Consider the following 13948-nt stretch of genomic DNA (forward strand, 5'->3'; position numbering starts at 1 on the left):
TGCTAGAGACCACCATACCCTTAGATCCCAAACTGACCCTACTAGGAATGACAAACAATGTGGATCTGGCTAGACCTCTGCTAATCTTCCTGGTGCTGGCCTTAGTGGTGGCCAAAAGAGATGTGGCCCGGAATTGGGGGGGTCCAGACACACCACAAATAGCAGAGTGGAGGCGGGCAATGGACCTCTACATGGCGGCCGAGAGAGTTACATACAAGGCCAGGGGGTGCCCCAAGAAATTTGGCAGGGTATGGGGCAAATGGAGGCGCTATCATGGGCTGGATGGAGGATTGTGAATTACAAGGGGGCAGGAACCCATACGCTTCTAAGGGGCAGACCGGGAGGAGGGGATGGTGGCTGACCTGTAGATGGATTTGGGCTGAAGACTTAACTGATCCATTGGACTCTGAACTATAATTCTGATCTAACAAATGGAAAAATGGATACCGGGGTGGGGAGAGGGATGTGTGGCTCGACATTGACATGCTTGATGTTTGTTATCATGGTGCAAAATGTTAATAAAAATGTCCAAAAAAAAACTTTCTGGATGGGTTCTTGCATATTGCCTTGTTGTGCCCAGTGATCGCAAAGTACTGGGAACTGATTTTTCGGACATTGCACAAAATCACTGGCTCTCTGCTCCCATTGGACCTGCTGTTGGCCCTACTGGGTTACACAAGGAGAGTGCAGAAAGATGTGCGTAGATTAATAGATAAGGGATTATTGCTTGCAAATAGCAGGATTGCGTTGCGCTGGGCTCGAGGGCCTGCGCAATCTATTGTAGACTGGTCAAAAGATATGGTCTTTTGCAATACACAATCGGAACTGTATAGTGATTTACTACCACCCCAGAACCTCCCTAAAAGAGTTTGGGGCCCGTATCAGTGCTACTTGGTTGGAAAGGAGACCTTCCAATACCTAACTGTGCAACTCCCCTGTAGAACCTATCAACATTTCAAGGAAAATCTGCAACCGAAGTGGATAAAACACAGACATCTTCAAAAGTATCGGATACCAGACCTGAGACAAAGAGGAGTTACTACCAACACCATCTACTTTCACTTGCGTACCATCAAGGTTACCCAAGTTATCATAGAAAGGGGGGGAAACACGTACGCACTGAGGACCCACCAATCCTGTCTGAATGCATCTATAACCACTGACACTGGATCAAGATGCCGACTGTAAAACATTCTCAGCTGGGCATTCGACCTGTTTGCAACCAAATCCACCTAAAAAGGGCCCCAGTATTCTATCAATATCTGAAAAACAGTTCTGTCTAGAGTCCAATCGCTCGAATCCCTGTAATACCTCAAAGACCAATCAGCCTCCACATTGCTAAAAGCTGGTATGTGATCTGCATGAACTACTATATTTTGTCTCATGCAATACTCCCAAAATACCATAATCAAATCTGCCTGATCCTTTCATTTCCGACCTCCTAACTTGTTCAGATGTCTTACTGCAGAGACGCTGTCCATCAGCAAAAAAAGAATCACACACTTCGCCTTGTCCTTCGTAAAATTCCTTATTGCAAAGGACTCTGCCAGAAGTTCCCAGCAATTTATGTGAAACTTGCTTTTCTCTTCAGACCATGTGCCTCCTGTAGAATCCACACAACGTGTTCCCCATCCTGCTAAACTCGCATCTGATTCTATAATCACCTCTGGATTTGCTCCAAAAATTGTTCTCCGATTCCACGCCTTCATATTTCTTAACCACCACCAAGCTCCTCCCTGGCTTCCTCTGAAAGCACACTTTCTATAGAATATCTTAATCCCAGACTCAGATGTTGTGCCTTCAATCTCTGAAGTGCAATATCATTCAAAGGTTCTGGAAACATAGCTTGAATCGTAGAGGATAACAATCCTACCACTCTTGCCAATATTCTCAAAGATTCTTTCTAAACCCAATATCTTTCATATTTCCTTTCTATACGCCTTATCTTTTCCTTCGGCAATCTCAATTGTCCCTCTATTGTGTTTATTAAAAACCCTAAAAAATGAGTCTACTAGCTCGGAATCTCACTTATCAAAAATATCATCGAAATATATAATAAGACGCATACCCCGCTATTGTAAGAACACTGCACGAGCCAAAGAACATTGGTGAAACACCAAGGGGCCGGAGATGGACCGTACAGCAGACTCACATACTTCTACATTTTTCCACCTCAACTGAACTGAAGACATTTCTGATGGGGTTCCCAAATCTGAATGGTCAGGTAAGCATCCTTCATATCTAACCTTGTTAACCAGTTCCTTGTTTGCAGAACGTCCCTTAATACATGCCTTACATCTTGAAATGATGATACTACACTACACTAGTCGTTCAAACTCTTCAGGTTTATCACCGGCCTCATTCCTTTGCCCTTTTTCTTTACTAAAAATATATTGCTCACAAATGTCTTTGTTGTTCCTTTCACCTCTACAATAGCTCCCTTTGCTACCAACTCCTGAACCTTCTTGTTCACCAAATCTGTAAGTTCTACATTGAACCTTTGTAATTTTCGGGATATGTACCTGTACTGGCTCTTCCACAAAGTCTATGTGATAACCTCTCACTGTTTACAACACCCATGGATGCCCCGTTACCCGAGACAAATTGTTCAATAACTGCACAGGTCTGTTGTCCAGTTTTAACGGGGTAACACAAAGCATCTGTCATATAACAGTCATGCCTGGAGCCTAAACAACACAGGCAAATATAATACAGATCTGTGACCAAATCTCCCCTCCTACAATTGTGGTTCGATGTAAGGTCTGTGGTCTTAGATGTGTGTAGAATGAGGTATTTCCCTTGGTATACTGTACAAAGGGAAATTGCACTGAAGGTGACTGAAATAAATGAACTATCTGCATATATATGGCAGCTCACACCATTTCTGGGGCAGTGCGAGGCCGGCATGAAGTTTGACAGTGCCACATACCAAAATAAAGGAGAAATTGCTGTTTGAAAATTCAGATCTGGCCTTGTGACTGGGGAAATTTAAAAGGTAAGGAATATGTAGTTAGAAATATCAAGTTCAAGTTAAAAATTTGTATAGCGCACTACTCACCCAGAGGGTCTCAAGGCGCTTGAGGGAGGGGGGTATGTTACTTATCGAATATCCAGGTTTTTAGTTGTTTTCTGAAGGAGAGGTGGTTCTGTGTAAGGCGGAGGTGGATGGGGAGAGAATTCCAGGTTTTGGCCGCTAAGTAGGAGAAGGATCTTCCACCCATGGTGGATCTTTGGATGCGTGGAATCGCGGCGAGGGCTTGATTGGACGATCGAAGTTGGCGGGTGGGGGTGTAAAAGGTCAGGCGCGTGTTGAGGTATTCGGGTCCTAGGTCGTAAAGGGCTCTGTGTGCGTGAGTGAGGAGACGGAACGTTATTCTCTTGTTGACGGGGAGCCAGTGGAGGTCCCTCAGGTGGCCGGAGATGTGAGCTTGGCGGGGGATGTCTAGGATGAGTCTAGCGGAGGCGCTCTGAATGCGTTGGAGTTTTTTCTGTAGTTTGGCTGTGGTTCCGGCGTAAAGGGTGTTTCCGTAGTCCAGTCGGCTTGTGACTAGGGCATGGGTGACCGTCTTTCTTGTTTCGGTGGGGATCCAGCGGAAGATTTTTTTGAGCATACGTAGGGTGTTGAAGTATGATGATGAGACGGCGTTGACTGGTCTGGTCATCGAGAGGGAGGAGTCTAGGATGAAGCCCAGGTTACGTGCGTGGTCCGTTGGTTTGGGTGCGTTTCCCAGGGCCGGTGGCCACCATGAGTCGTCCCAAGCGGAGGGGGATGATCCTAGGATGAGGACTTCCGTTTTGTCCGAGTTCAGTTTTAAACGGCTGTTCTTCATCCACTCGGCCACTTCTTTCATCCCATCGTGTAGGTTGGTTTTGGCGGAGTTTGGGTCTTTGGTGAGGGAGAGGATCAGCTGGGTGTCCTCTGCGTAGGAGATGATGTTGAGGTTGTGTTGGCGCGCGATGGATTCGAGGGGGCTCATGTATACGTTGAAGAGGGTGGGACTGAGTGATGATCCTTGTGGAACGCCGCAGATGACTTCAGTGGCTTCCGATTTGAAAGGGGGGAGGCGGACTCTCTGGGTTCTTCCGGCGAGGAACGAGATGATCCAGTCCAATGCTTTTCCTTGTATTCCGACGTTGCTGAGGCGTTGTATAAGGGTGCTATGACAGACTGTGTCGAAGGCTGCGGAGAGGTCAAGTAGGATGAGGGCAGCTGTTTCTCCGTTGTCCAGTAGAGTTCGAATGTCGTCTGTTGCTGCGATGAGGGCGGTCTCGGTGCTGTGTTTGGCTCGGAAGTCGGACTGTGAAGGGTCGAGGGGAGCCGTTGGATTCGAGGAAGGCGGCGAGCTGGCTGTTGACGGTTTTCTCAATGACTTTGGCCGGGGATGGGAGGAGCGAGATGGGGCGGTAGTTCTTAAGTTCGGTGGGGTCTGCTGTAGGTTTCTTCAGGAGGGCACTGAGTTCGGCATGTTTCCAGCTTTCCGGGAAGCTGGCGGAGTTGAGGGAGCAGTTGATGACATCGCGGAGATGGGGTGCGATTATGGAGTCTGCTTTGTTGAAAATGTGGTGGGGACATGGGTCGGTTGGCGATCCCGAGTGGATGGAGTTCATCAAGCGGATGGTGTCTTCAGTGGTGATTGGGTTCCAGGCGCAAAGGTTGTTGGTGGGGGGTTTTTGTTCGGAGGTGGGTGGGGTGGGCTGGTCGCCGAAGCTGTTATGTATGTCAGCGATTTTGTTGTGGAAGAACGAGTCTAGAGAGTCGCAGAGGTCTTGAGAGGGAGTGATGTCGTTGGTGCCGGCGGTGGGGTTGGTAAACTCTCTGACGATGTTGAATAGTTCTTTGCTGTTGTGGGCGTTGTTGTCGAGTCGATCCTTGAATGTTGATTTCTTGGTAGATCTGATCAGTTGGTGGTGTTTGCGGGTGGCGTTCTTGAGGGTGGTCATGTTGTCTGTGGTTGGGTTTTTTCGCCATGTTTTCTCGAGGGTGCGACAGATCTTCTTGGATTTCTTAAGGTCATCATTGAACCAGGGGGCTTTTTTACTACCTTGTTTGATTTGATGGTTTTTCAAGGGAGCTAATTCGACAGCGCTGTGGGTGATCCATTGTGTGAGGTTGATGGCTGCTTGATTTGGGTCCAGTGATTTGGCAGGAGGGTTTTGGTGAAGCGATGTGAAGAGCTGGTCGATGGTAATTTTGTTCCAGTTTCTGTGGGGAATTGGTTGTGGGTGGTTGTGGGTCGTGGTCTTTTTGTAGTTGAAGTGAACGCAGCTGTGGTCCGTCCAATGGAGTCCTGTGGCGTGGTTGAAGGAGATGTGTTTGCTGGAGGTGAAGATTGGGTCGAGCGTGTGCCTGGCATAGTGGGTGGGTGTGTCAACAAGTTGTTTGAGTCCGAGATTGGCGAGGTTGTCCAGAAGGGTGGTGGTGTTGCTGTCGTTGTTCTTTTCCAGGTGGAAGTTGAGGTCTCCCAGTAGAATGTATTCCTCGGAGGGAAGGGCGTGTGGGCTGATGAAGTCAGTGATGTCTTCGCTGAATTGTGTGCGGGGTCCTGGTGGCCTGTAGATGAGGGTGCCTCTGAGTGTGGTCTTGGGGTCGATGTGAATCTGGAAGTGAAGGTGGTCGGCAGCTGCGAGGGTGTCGTCAGAACTGGTCGTGATTCGGATGGTGTTCTTATGGACGATGGCGATGCCTCCACCTGTTTGGTTGATGCGGTCCTTTCGGATGATCTTGTAGCCGTCCGGGATGGCTATGGCGATGTCTGGCGCTGATGAGGCGTTCATCCAGGTTTCTGTAAGAAATGCGACGTCGGGTGATGTGGTGTCTAGTAGGTTCCATAGTTCAGTTGCGTGTTTGTGAACTGAGCGGGTATTGAGCAGGATACACTTCAGGTGGTTAGTTACGGAGCTCTGTTTGGAGTTTGTGGATTTGGTGTGGGTTCTGATGCAGTCGTACTTGCAGGAGTGGCAGGTGAAGGGTCCATGGGAGTGTCCTGGGGCGGCTTGGTAGCAGTCTGGGAGACGGCCGGGGTTGAGTGCTGAGAGGGTTGCGGCGTCGTACGTAATGCGGGAGGAGTGGATTTTGCGGGGGCCAGGGGGTTTGGCGCTGGGCGCGGTCCAGGCGCGGACGGGCGTAGACGGGCTTACCTTTGGCGCACCTTCGGCGCGCATGGGGCGCGTCCGCTGCGCGTAGGCTGTTCTGACATAAGTGGATAGTGGAGGGGGGCGGAGCGAGGGAGGAGCAGCTGGGAGGCGGGAGCGGGGTGGAGAGCCGGACTGGGAGGCACAACAAACAAACAACAAAATGGCAGCAAGCCAAAAGCGAAACAGGATTGGGGCACAACCTTAATAAACGCTATGAAATGGGCAGTGGCACCGGCACAATCAGGCACCAATAGTATAAGCAGGCAAAACGAGCAATACACACTGGAATAATAAGTAAAGAACAGTCTAGCAGTATAGCGCTACGATATCAGTATAATCAGACACAAATAATTATAGTAAGCAGTGCGAGCAATGCGCAATAGCTCTAAATGGCAATGAGAAGTCTGGCAGTATAGCGCTACGATACCAAATTATTCAGCAGGGAGCAGCGTGGGGAGCGACCGCTTCTGAGGATCTCAGGAAATATCCCATTTGAAATGTATTTATTTTATTTATTCAGCTTATAGAGCGCGACAGCTACCCAAAGAGGGTTTCCCGGCGCTAATGGAGACAAGAGATGCGTGACTCAAGAAGCCAAGGTTACTGGTTAAATAGCCAAGTTTTTATTGATTTCCGAAAGCGCCAATAGCAGCTTTCGGAGCGGACGGCCAGCGGGAGAGAATTCCACAGTCTGGGGCCCATGAAAGAAAAGGACTTCCCTCCTGTCCTCGCAAGTCTGACCTTGGGTACACAGAACAGACCTTGCAAGGCTGACCGGAGGGTGCGAGCAGGAGAATACATGCTAACCAGGGATTGTAAATATCTAGGGGCCGTGCCGGATTTGATTTTGTGCATGTAGCACAGGGCTTTATACTTCGCACGGCTCTCGACTGAGCCAGTGAAGCTCCCTAAGGTGCCCTGAGATATGCTCATTTCTCTTGCCGCCACAGAGTAAACGTGTTGCTGCGTTCTGGACCAATTGGAGGCGCCTAGTGACTGCCTTGGTAGCCCCCAGGTAAAGTACGTTGCCGTAGTCCAAGCGGGAGGTCACCAAGGCATTCACCACTGATCTCTGGGAATTTACCGGCAGCATCCAAATAATCTTCTTCAGCCAGCGTAGGATGGTGAAGCAGGTGGCCGCCACCCTCTTCACTTGAACCTGCATTGATAGTTCGTTATCTATGAGCACTCCTAGGTTACGAACGTGCTCAGAAGGGGATGGAACAGGGCCCATTTCAGCTGGCCAATGCCTAGAATTGCACAGATCATGCTTTCTCCCAAGGATCAGAACCTACGTCTTTTCTCCATTCAGTTTGAGCAGATTTTGGTTCATCCAGGTGGCAATTTCTTTGAGGTCCAACTGTAGGAGGGAGGTGGAGTTAGGATCAGATTGCGATAGGGAGAATGCGATCTGGGATTCATTTGCATAGCTAAAGAGCGTGAGTCCTGCACGCTCAGCTATATGGGCCAGGGGGATGACGTATAAATTAAAAAGAAGAGGGCTGAGGATTGAGCCCTGAGGCACACCGTAAGGTGAGGAGTGCACCCTGGATGTCGATGACTGGGAGAAGATTTGGAATGTTAGGTCGGTTAGGAACGATGCCAACCATTTTAATGCATTGCCGCCGATCCCCAGTGCGGCTAGTGCTCTGAGGAGGATGGAGTGGGAGATGGTGTCAAAAGCCACACTGAGATCCAGAAGAATCAGCGGCTGTGTCTCCTCTGTCCATCATGAGGCGGAGGTTCTCGGTGACGCCCAGGAGTGTCGTCTCCGTCGAGAAGCCAGAACGGAAACCCGACTGAGAGTGGTGCAATAAGTGATTGGTGGCGACAAACTGGGCTAAATGTTGATGGATGTGTCTCTCCATGACCTTAGAAAAGGCCGGTAATAATGAAATCGGCCGGAAATTGGAAAGAACTTTGGGGTCCGCCATGGGTTTCTTCAAAAAAGGAGACACCATGGCGTGTTTCCAGCATACTGGCACACTGGCGCAATGCAAGGACAAATTAAGTGTAGAGCAGAGCACGGAGAGCTGTGACTCATCAAGAAGTCTGAGTATTGAAATGGGGAGGGGATCCGAGGGTGAGCCAGATTTTATTTTAAGCAAATGTTCTAAAAAGCCAGTGGGGTGGAGGTCGGGCCATTCAAGAAGGGGAGAATGAGTGAGAGTAGGCCGGTCACTGGCATGGCTTAGGCTAACGACCGTTGGACATAACATGTTTCCGCCGTTCAGATCAGATATATCCATGTAGATTTTCTCAATTTTTGTAGTAAAGAACCGGGCAAGTTCTTCGCACTGTGTACTGTCCAAGGGCGGGGATTTGACCACTGTGCCAGCTCCTGCTAAGTCCTTGACTAACCCAAAGAGTACTTTGTATTTGTTTACAGCGGCATCAATGGTTCTGGCAACATAGGAGGCTCTAGCCTGGCCGCATGCTCTATGATAGCGCTTGAGCTCTTCTTTGTAGGCCTGACCTGCCGCAGGGGAATAATCCTTTCTCCAGATCCTTTCCAATTTTTTACAGTATGATTTGTCTATTTTAGCTGTTCATTGAATATGGGTGATGGGTTTCTTATGGGACGGAGGGAGGCAGTTGTTGATAGCTTCAGAAAGCCAAAGATTGGTTCTTACCGCTGCAGTTTCTACATCTTCCGACTTGTTGAGATCAGCCGGAAGAAGGGAGTTTAAAGTCTGTTTAAATGAGGTCAAGTCAAGCTTTTTCCAATCCCCCCTAAGGATATTCAGGGGGCTTTCCGGCTGCGCCAGGCTATCCGTGAGGGAAAGGTTGAAACAGACCACCGTGTGGTCTGACCAATGAATGGGTAATGGTGGGCGGCAATGTATATGTACAAGGTTAGAGAAAATAGGGTCCAATAAGTGGCCTCCAGTATGGGTAGGACCTGAGTTATGCAGTATCATGTTCATGGCTGCGAGGTCGGAAATTAGGTTCATGCTCACACTATCCTTATGGTCATCCAAGTGTATGTTAAGATCCCCTAGGATCAGGAAATTGCTTGAATGTATCAGTTTCGTGGCGACATAGTCTGAAAGCTGAGAAGCCCAGGCACTGGCGGGGCCCAGAGGGCCATAGACTAAGAGCCCTGTGAGGGTATATTTAGGATGGAGAGCCATTTTAAACTGGACTGCCTCACAGTCTTTGAGATTTGATGGTTCCAATAGACATTGAACCTGGCTCTTGACTATGATCGCAATGCCTCCTCCCGTTCTAGCTGGTCTGTCACACCTTAGGATACTATAGTTGGCTGGCAGTGCTTCTGCAATGTCAGGTCCAGAGCTGTCATGCAACCATGTTTCGGTGAGGAACAAAGCATCAGGGCATTCCTCCACGAAAAGATCAAAGATCTCCCGTTTGTGTTTTGCTAAAGACCGACAGTTAAGGCTAATGAACGTAAAGGCAGTATTACGAGGAGGCCTGATATGAGGCGCACAACAACGACATGGCAGCGGCGCCCCTACCAGAAATGTACAGTTACTACAGGCCCATGGCACCTTAGTGTTTAAATCAAGGGTGATGAAGTCAGTTTTTACTGGTTGTCTGAGGGAAGTCAGTTGATCCCTTGAGTATGTAATTGGGGTGTTACAATTTTTTACAGGGGACATAGCCCCTGTGCCCGTATGGGCGCAGACGGGCTTGCCTTAGGCGCGCCCGCTGCGCGGCCGAATGACTATCGTCATTTATACTTAATGAGGGCGGGAGCTCCTCAACCACTAGTCCGCTCCCAAAGCTCCACCTATCATGGCCGCTTCCCCCCTGTGCGTCCCGTATCAGCGCCTAATCGGCTGCAAGGGACCGGGGTTCGAGTGCAGTAGTAGGCAGAAACTGTGCAAATAGGCAAATGTACAAATAGGCAAAAGCTGTCAGTGCTAATAATCACACGCTGCAATGTTAAAATTAGAATAGTAAAATATCAGAAACCGGCTAATTTAAAAACAAGCTGACAATTTCACAGTTTCTCGGCTTTCCGCCTCAGGAAACAAATGTAATGCTCTGATGTCTATCGGCGCCGCTGGGAGAATGAGCGGCCTTTAAAGCGGCGAGGGCGGGAGCTCCTCAACCACTAGTCCGCTCCCAAAGCTCCACCTATCATGGCCGCTTCACCCCTGTGCGTCCTGTAGCAGCACCTAATCGGCTGCAAGGGACCGGGGTTCGAGTGCAGTAGTAGGCAGAAACTGTGCAAATAGGCAAATGTACAAATAGGCAAAAGCTGTCAGTGCTAATAATCACACGCTGCAATGTTAAAATTAGAATAGTAAAATATCAGAAACCGGCTAATTTAAAAACAGGCTGACAAGTTCACAGTTTCCCGGCTTTCCGCCTCAGGAAGCAAATGTAATGCTCTGATGTCTATGAAATGTTAATCTATTTAATGCATGCAAAGTTTTAAACTAGAGATGTCAAAATACTTCAATACCATTCTTTAGAGTCACTGCAATGACAATCGGGAGTGCTTTTTATAAACTTGAAGGTTACACTATACAGTGGTCGGCCTTGTTTCTCTAGCATCATAGAGTCAGACAGAACTTCATGTTTCCTCTATTGCTCAAGGTTTATTGAATTTATCTGCCCTACTATTCCACGTGAATGCCTGAAAACATAATCTACAGTACTGGGCCATATGCCCCGATTTAAATCTTGCTCAGCACAGAACCTCTGCATCTTAGAATTAATGCTTGGTTTGGGCTGGCACTGTCAATTTCTGACAAGACATAGCTGAATGTAGTTAATCATTCGTCAGTTAAAACCATGGCAATGTGTTTTAAATGTGAGCTGGCCATGCCCTTTGGCCAAATGCATAACGTTTGGGTGCTGTTCAAGTGGAACCACTACATAAAGGTTCAATATTCAGCTCCTTCACAGGGAGTAAACACTCCAGATATTTAAAGGATAGGCATAATTTGACCGGAGTTTCTATTTGCTCATTGGGACTTTGATAGTCTCATCGAGAAAGATGCGACCAACTGACTATAAGTAGGAGTTCAGGTATTATTGAACAAATATGATTTCTTATTATGCTGTTTAGCTGCCAGAAGGGACACACCAGTTATTTTCTAGCGGACGGCTGTGTGCATAGATCCATAACTGGTTAAAGACCCCCGACAGGCTACTCATGCCTTCAAGTGGCGTATATCTGAGGGCCTGCCTTAGCTTATAGGGAGTGAAAATGTTCTGGACTGATGTCATATAAAATTATCAGATATCCAATTCAGATCAGCAAATAAACAGAAAAAAACGTAACAAAACTTGTTCAACAGTAACTGCTCTTGCACATTTGGTCAAAAAGGAGATTACAGCTTTACTCTTTGCTAAAGTCAGCGAGTAAGGAAGTAATTCAAAATGCTTTATTAGATGTTCATCTGATAAACGCATGCTTTAAAACAATAGCAATATAACAATAGTTAATACCCAGGACTATTGAGCATAGATTTAAACTACAATTAATGTGAGCAGTATTATAATTGCGATTTTATATAGCTCCAAATGCAGTGCAGTTAGTTACAAGGCATGATGTGTACTTTGAAATGTTTGAAAACCGCATTGATTTTATTAATGGCCATAAGTTTTCAAAGACAATTCCTAGGTTTGTCACTTGAAGCAGTGGGGTAAATGTTGTGCCCAGCGGTGTGAGTAATCAAAACGAAGGCTGGTTATAAAGTGACCCAAAGAAGAAGCATTCCACAAGTTGTCCAGGTCCATGCATGTTAAACAAACTTTGAAGAACGCTGAACACGCACAATGCCGAATGGCTGAACATGGCTTCAGATATTAGAATGACCTGAGAGAAACCAAACTCATGATATTACGATTGTGAAAGAAACGCTGTGCGGCCCGAAAAACCTTTTTGAGATTCTTGCCCTCTGTGACCCACAGAAATGTGCACACCAAAGTCATGCATGGTCCTGGAAAAAATTGTAGAATGTTCCTTCTTTTGGAAATTGTGAATAAATATGTGAATTATCTTTGGCCCAGATAAAGCCCATAACTGGGTAAAACGTGTTGGCTGCGCTGAAATGTTCTTTTTCGGTCAAGAAGACTTTGAAGACGAATCATACCAAACAAGGAAAATACCTCTCAATTCATCCTTTCTTGTTATTAATGTGGCAATGTGCTTTTACCTATGCATTCTCTGAGGATGCCTATCGACAGATCATTAAGGGCAGTTCTAGAAAAAAAGCAGGTTTGTATACAAGTATCTTTTCGGAATCATTCAGAAATCGCTTCATTACCAGCAAGAACAGGGCAGGTGACAGCAAGCAACCCTCATAGGTACCCCTCCAAAAGAAAATCAGTCAGAAAGAACCATGTTCTCCCTCACTAAGGCCCTGGTCGTCAATAAAGCAGCTTGCTTTTGCCTTTGGAAGTTTGAATCTATATTAATCGTTTGTAGAACTGCAAACACACAGTTCTAAGTCTTTCTCAATATTAGCTCCTATTACTGCCAGGTGTGTTGGAATGTTATAACCATGAATATCTGGTCTTCTTTACAATTTCAAGTTTGGTGACAAAACACACTAACTGACCTTATTCCTGAGAAAGACACTGCGATTTATGATTTCTGGGTCAAAACATCGACTTCAAAAAAGCAGATTAATCGAAAAATTAAACTGTGAAAGTCTCTGTTTTAGCCTAATTTTCTGAACACTTCACCAAATCTTGTTTACATCACTTTAGGTCACATGTAAGTAGGTTTCTATTTTGCGACTTCTTACTAGCTAATTTTTGAGATTCACTATTAGGAAATCACAAACACCTATGTACTAAAGGGGAAACGGCCTTTACAACGAAGCCGTTTCCCCGAAATCTTTAACCACGCATGCAGTACAACGCATGCGTGGTTACCACTAATGCCTTTACCACGTATACCTTTACTACGATGTTTGTAGTAAAGGCATATGTGGTAAAGGTAAAAAGAAAAAAAGGGGGGCTTGGGGGGGTCTCCCCCCCAAATAAAACAACTCACCATAAGTCACGTCGGCGTCAGCGTCGTTAAAGAGAAATCGGAAAAAAATGCCGTTTTCTCTTAACGACGTATGACGTCACCACGCAATTATTCGAGGAAAAGTTTATCCGTGGTAAATGAATTCCGTTGTAACGCATGCGTGGTAAAGGCATGCGTTGCAACGGAATTCGTTGTATCATCATATATTCGTACTAAAGTGTCCATGACACATTTAGCGGTTCTTAATGGGGTCCCAATTGGCCTACCTCACTAATATTCATGAGGTAGGTTGTAATTTGCGACCCACTGGGCCGTTTATTTTTTTTAAATGCAGGCTATTTTCCTTAAAGGAAAACTGGATGTGTTTCCAAAAAGAAAAAGAAAACGTTTCAGTTTAATTTTTAAGAGTAGGCAGTGGCCCATAGGACCACTGCCTGCTCTTAAGCGTTTTCACAAGCATTCACAAAGGGGAAGGGGTCCCCTTGAGACCCCACCCCTTTGTGAATTTGTTACCACATAGGTGGTACATGTGAATGTTTTGAGACTGCATTTCAGTCGCAAAATAGCACTGCGAGTCGCTATTAGGAAGGGACGCCCTTAAAATGTCCCTTCCTAATATTGAATCACTAACCCATTTTGCGATTCGGTATTAGGTTATTGAATCGCAAAATGGGTATGGTACATAGGAAAGTGCATTTTTCCAGTCGCAAACACCCTGATTCTGCAAACCGGGCCGTTTGCGACAGGAAAAAAATCTAGGTGCACGTGGCCCATAGTGCGGCAACATCAAAGTATTCAGCCTTTTGTATATTATGCACAGTACACTCTCAACTGAATGCAGTTTGCTTTTCC

The 13948-nt window shown here is 46.7% G+C and overlaps 1 protein-coding gene across 1 annotated transcript in view; it reads right to left on the reverse strand.

Moving 5' to 3' along the window:
- SHPRH (SNF2 histone linker PHD RING helicase) overlaps nt 1–13948 on the reverse strand; it is an 884400-nt gene that overhangs the window by 383453 nt on the left and 486999 nt on the right. The gene's annotated exons all lie outside the window — the stretch shown is intronic.

This window comes from Lissotriton helveticus, chromosome 6, assembly GCF_964261635.1.
Source record: "Lissotriton helveticus chromosome 6, aLisHel1.1, whole genome shotgun sequence".
Taxonomy (NCBI): Eukaryota; Metazoa; Chordata; class Amphibia; order Caudata; family Salamandridae; genus Lissotriton; species Lissotriton helveticus.